The sequence below is a fragment of the Bidens hawaiensis genome, unplaced genomic scaffold (assembly GCF_021521415.1).
Source record: "Bidens hawaiensis isolate Kalapana, Puna unplaced genomic scaffold, B.hawaiensis_p1.1 tig00009543_1, whole genome shotgun sequence".
NCBI classification, from domain to species: domain Eukaryota; kingdom Viridiplantae; phylum Streptophyta; class Magnoliopsida; order Asterales; family Asteraceae; genus Bidens; species Bidens hawaiensis.
Window position 1 is genome coordinate 327,329 of NW_027491711.1, and position 6,419 is coordinate 333,747.

The 6,419-nt window shown below is 36.7% G+C and overlaps 1 pseudogene; it reads right to left on the reverse strand.

Annotated features, from left to right (window-relative positions):
* Nucleotides 1-535: 535 nt before the first annotated feature.
* Nucleotides 536-6,180, reverse strand: LOC143532777 (putative serine/threonine protein kinase IRE; annotated as a pseudogene).
* Nucleotides 6,181-6,419: the final 239 nt, after the last annotated feature.

Here is a 6,419-nt window from a genome sequence, read left to right on the forward strand (position 1 = left end):
CTAATTGGTTAAACATTGACATATCTGGTCATTCTTGGTCAAACATAATTATAACTACATCTTGGTCAAAGATATTTTTAAGAAGTCAAACATGAACACAGTTTGTCAAAATACTTAAAACATTAACAAGATATATCTATATAGTCGTCTACCGTGTTTACTCGTTTCAGTTTTATCCGAAACTAAATCCCCACTGCGTCCATGCAATTATCAATATGTTTGACAAGAAATATTCATGTTTGACCAACATTAACAAGATATGTTAATGTTTAACCAATTAGGGATGTAGCTAGTAATGGTTGGCAAAAATGGTACAAACTCTCAGATTGTACTCTCAGTATAGGTATATAATTTCTTTCCTGCAACTAGTGTGCCTTTTATTCTCGGGTTTGAAAATTTGTAAAAAGTTAAACTTAAAACTGACAAGAATATACACATGATCAAAAGTTCAAAACAGAATTCCATTTATTAGATATCTTATAATGCAGTTAAGAGTTTGAAGAACAAAGTCATCAATATATTTACAACAAGACATAATTTGCCAAACATTATTACATCGTATATGGTTGTCATGGGGTGTCTGGTTTTGTGTCTTCTAAGGATTCATCTTGAGCACTCTTTATAAGCATATCATAGTTGATGGAAGCCAACTGAGACAAATTCTGATTACAAAATCAAATAACAAAATTTTGTATTAGTTTGCGACATATGTGCACGTTTATTATTATGATAACACGCAGCTAACCTTAAATGAGAAATTGCTGAACGAATAATTGGCATTAAGAGGTGGACCACCAAAATCTGCAAGGTTATTGCATTCATCACCCTGATCAAGTACAAAACAAGTTAATTAAACAATTTATATGTTGATTTAATAAATTGTACAAAATATGTGACAGACAATATGTATACCACTTCATCTAACATGTTGCTGTAAAAGCTGTCACTACAACTACTGCTGTCTGATTCCGACATGTCATCAAAGTCGCTACCTCCGTCAATGTGTTCATCGTCTGGATTCCAAATGTAGCGGTTCATAAAATAACTGGTGTCAAGTGGTTCAGCAGATGGTATAAATGTTGCCTGCAATATGTAATACTGTTTTAGACACTTTTAAATAAAACTTACGCTGAAAATTTATTAGATTTAGTGACCTTCTGCCTTGCGAGTGTATCCCAATTAATATTCTTGAAGAAGTGGTGGCTCTTCACCTGTTAATTATATGGTAATTAAGTAACAACATGAATCATAGGCTTCTATTGCAGTTTTGTAGAAGGAAAGTGAGTCATACATAAGGGACCGGAGCTTACTGAACCAAGCCCAGTATGAGGTATCGTATTGTTTCAAGCTTAATATCTACATCTCAAGCTTGGCTTGTGAGTTGCCTTTTCAAGCTCGAGCTCGGCTCGGGATCGACTCGTTTATTATTGGTTAATTAATTTGAATACATTTTTTAATATATGTCTAAGCTTTTAGCAAGCCGCTGACAAAAGGCTAGGCTCATTTACATTGAAACTGGTTTGAACGCAACGGTCCCGATCAAACCTAACACAACCCGCTTAAAACCCAATTTCAAACCAGTCAAACCCGACCCCTTCCCAAACCAGTTCCAACCCGAACCAGTGTGGCCAGGACCCGGCTTTGACTTCTCTTGACCCACCCAAACCAGTTTAGGCCGAGAACTCGTTTTGTGCACCTCTTGCATCCTCTACGATTTTTTGTTATACTATATTATCTAGAGATGGTTTTAATTAATTTACCTCTCCAGCTCCGATTGCACCTAGGCGTTGAATCGGATTATCAATCAGCAACTTGTCTATCAGATCATACGCCTCCTCGCTCATATCCTCAGGAACCTGAGGCCACGGTATCTCTCGGTTCATAATGTTGGCAAATATTTGCTGCACCAAATCAAAATCATATATTACAATAAACTTCTTTTGAAGATAACTGTAACATAGCATATGAAGGCTTTTGTTATGAGATAAAATGCCTGTGGAGATTCTGCATTAAATGGTGGAATCCCTACAAGTAGCTCAAAAAGAATAACACCAACAGCCCACCAGTCAGCCGTTGCGCCTGCAAGTATATATAAAAAGAGAGAGATATAACTATGAAAATGAAATTTTACTTGTATATGATACAAGTTTAAAATCTCCAACCATGGCCCATGCCCAGAAGTATTTCGGGTGCCAAATAATCAGGAGTGCCAACAACTGAAAGCTTTTGGCGCTGTTCGTTATTAACTGCAGATCTTAACTCTTCTTTGACTTCATTATCCTGAAATATAGCAGTCCTGATGGTTGTTGAACTAGACAAGTCCTCCGTGCTGTTTATCAGACCAACCTTTGATAGCCCAAAATCTGTCAGCTGTAAAAAAGCGAATTAGAATTATAAGATGAGTAAAACACATTATCTGTATGATATAAAGTTATAATAGCAATATCAATAATAATAAGATCACAATTATAAAGGAAAGGTGATGTTGACCTTTATGTGGCCACGTGGACCGATTAACAGATTGTCTGGCTTTAAATCTCTGTGAATTATATTCAAAGAATGCAAATACTCCAATGCAAGAACCTGAAGTCATCAGTCAATAATGAAACACATGAATGCTGGCAATGAATTAATTAAAGATGAATAAAAAGGAAAGCAAGTAACTCACGAGTTCTGCAATATATACACGCGCCATGTTTTCTTCCAAACAACCTAAATTTCTCAGCAAAGAGAAAAGATCTCCACCGTTCAAATACTCCATCACCAGATATAGATTTTCTCTACATGTAAAGGAGTAAAAAAACCGAACCTGTTTATGTCAAACGGCAATCAACTCAGTGAGTTAAGAGTTCTGGATAGATCTAATGAAACAAACTTATAGGTATGAACTTACCACAAAAGGATTGCGAACCGATATCAGAATATCACGTTCAGCCAAAATGCTTTGAACTGCATTTTTACGAATCATATCAGCCTTCTTTAAAACCTGCAACACTAATTCCAAAATAAGTTATTTTAGGTCAAAGTTGTCTTTTCTTCTTAAATTCAAGATTATAATCTTCCTACTCACTTTCAATTATATAAAGCCCTTACCTTTATTGCAAATACATCACCTGTTGCTCTTTTTCTAGCCAAGAAAACTCGCCCAAATGCACCTCTGCTAATTGGTTTTATTATTTCAAAATCTTCAATAGACGTCCGATCTTTAGAGTATGAACTTGCTGGCTAGCATGCAGGCTCTCTTCATATGCCAGGTTACTTGATGGTGCTAGTTTTTCATCATCTATTTGCCCACAAAGTGTTACATATTTCTCCCTGTCATATTCAAATATTAAATGATTGCTCATTAGTTTTAGATCATAATATTTCATATTCGACCTTTATGCAGTGTGCAAAAATCCACTCACTGTAATAGTTTCTCAATACGTTTCCCAAATGTTTCAACAACAAGGGCATCCACCTTTCTGTCTAGAATCGCATATTTGAGGTCATTCAAACAATCAAGCATGAAATCCAATGCACTGTAGTCATTAGTGTTTACGTGGGCCAGAGATCGAGCAATTTCCAATAGTTCGTGTATCTGTCATGTAATTATATTATTGTATGAGCCCATTAACAAGGTTAGGTAAGTTTAGAACATTAAGATACCTGCTGGCAGTCTTCATGTTCAGATACCATTTTCCTTCCACTCATGAATAATTCGATTTGGTTTGCTCTTGGTGTTCTGGGAGTTAAACATACAGCTGATAAGGCTTTGCCCGCAAAAGGTATCAAACTCCCACGTGTATTGCAAGTCATGTTAGGTAAACTGTGGAAGTCTTCTGCATCATGATAATCTTCTAGTAGATCCCCTGAGCAATGCGAAGATATATTGTGGTTCTTAGGTGATAACGGGTACGAATCTTCAGATATACGAGATGGAGATTTTCTCCCACTTTCTTGGCTTCCAACTGCCATGTCAGCCGCTTTTGGCGTCCATGAATCAATGATACTCTCAAGAGTTTGTGCAACTCTTTCGAGTCTTTCATTGATACTTAAACCTTTTAAATCACATCTATCAGCGATAGTGCATATTCTAGAATGTTGTTCCATGTGTACAGTTGGTATTTCAACTTCACATATTCGGCATATTAACGAACTCTCATAAGCTGCATGATAGTGCTCGGTTTTAAGTTTTAGATTGTCAGATGAGTCCTTTGATGGAAAATTTACATCAAGAGCATTATGCTCTTTTAAACTCCTTTCTGAAGGCGATGGAAGCTTCTTCCAAGAAGATATTATTTTAACAGTAGAGGAAGTTGAAGCAACACCTTTTGCAGTTTCTTGGTCCACTTCATGTTCCTTGGTGGCTTTTGCCTCATTAACTTCAGTTTTTTCTAATGAAGTTTTATGTGTAATATTTGCAACATGTTCTGTATATGTACCAAGATCACTAAGCTGGTGAAGACCCAAAATGTGGTGGCTATCTTCATGACCACACTCGTTGTGAAACTGAACAAGTCGAGTGCATCGAGTGAGTATGAACAAGAGACGGGTATGGACTTGTTTGGGAATGCCCATGGGTAAATCTTGGCGGTGATCATCTAGAGTTTGAACAATGATTTCACAGTTGGACCAGAATTCACTAGGTGTCATTTTTGCACACTTACTAGCCATTATTAATAGGTCTTCCAGCACCTCTTTCCATTCTGGATGAGATTCTGTAGCTTCTTCAAACATCCCAAGTAAATCGCCAGCAAATATACCAAGGTCAAAGTTGACTTCTTCCTTCAATTTTTCAAACTTTCCCCTAAGCATTACCATGATCTCCTGAAGATGGAACACATTAGATTGAATAAAGAAATTTCATTGTCATAAGGTATTAAGGTTGATCAGAAAAAATAAAATACCTCTACATGCCCTTGTGCATGAGGTTTCCAAATAGGCAGAGGCCGCACACCTTTGGAATTAAGTTCATGAGAGAAGCTTTTAATATCAGGCGTTTTCTTCTTACCGCTCCTAGTGAAAGCTGCATTAGTGCCCTAAAATCATCACAATAAATCAATATGAACCCCATATTCCTTTGACTAAGCAGATAAAATATAAAGGGAAATTTTATAAAGCAGGCGTGTTGACTAAAAAATTTCATTTTTCAAAACTTGTCAATGAAGAAATTTGGCAAATCACATTAAGACATATAAGATGGTTAGGCTCCACTAGGTACCATATGTCCCAGTACTGACAACCATGGAAAACTGATGTGTTTGAACCTTTATCTGACATGTGTCACGAACCGGCTATATAGGTGTCTAAAGGGAAATGATTGGGTTAGACTGAAGTCAAGACGCTGATACTTAGGCACCTCTGGAGCCTAAGCACACCGCCCTATTCAACCTAGAAAGACGCGCCCGACACCCTTTGAGCCAAGATGTTGATACTTAAGCACCTCCAGAGCCAAAGCACACTACCCTATTCAACCTAGAAAATGCGCTTGGCACCCTTTGAGCCTAAACGCCGATACTTAGGCACCTCAGGAGCCTAAGCACTCTCACCTATGGCTTTTCATGGTTTTCAATGCCTACCCAAATGGGGTCTAATGGAGCCTAACCAGCATATGTGTCTTACACAATTGACATATTTTCTTGATCGACTAGTTTTGAAACATAATATTTCCATTTCCCAAATATATATAAACCAGTTCACTAGCTAACATTTTACTAATTACCTCCATTCCAGGATCATATGCATATGATAGTTGTACATTTAATGATTTAGACTGTCCCCATGACACCTTCTTACCTAAACAAAGAAGAATTCAAAATAATCAAAAGCTGCATCTAATTTCGGAAGTTGAATAATTAGATAACACTTACGAGGTTTCACCTAAACAAAACAGACATGCGTTCGGTTATTACAGTTTCCCAACCGATCGGTTTCGGTTATCATAACAGGACTGTATGTAAATCATAAAAACTTGTATATAAACAATATCCATAATAATATGAAACCTGAATCAGCAGCTGCTTTTGCAGGCTGTTCAATTTTGTGTGCATCAGAATCGGCTAACTGTGCGGTGGCAGTGGGATGATCAACCTCCTCATGATCGATTAGTGTATGAGCTTCATCGACTTGACGATCACAATGTTCCGGACATTTGCTATCATCGTTATCATCTCCTTCACGATCATTGTTATCGCTCATTTCAGCTACGATGCAATTTGACGAGTGAACGAATCGGTATTATTATTATTATTATTATTATTATTATTATTATTATTATTATGAGAATTTTTGATGAAGATTGTGATTGGATGTGGATAATGCGTTGTAAATAAATGATCGTGTTGTTCAGTGATTGTGATTAAGAAGAAGATGATCAGATTTCTAGGTTTTATTAATCGATTGATTAATGTAGATCAAATTGGGGAATTTATTTTTGT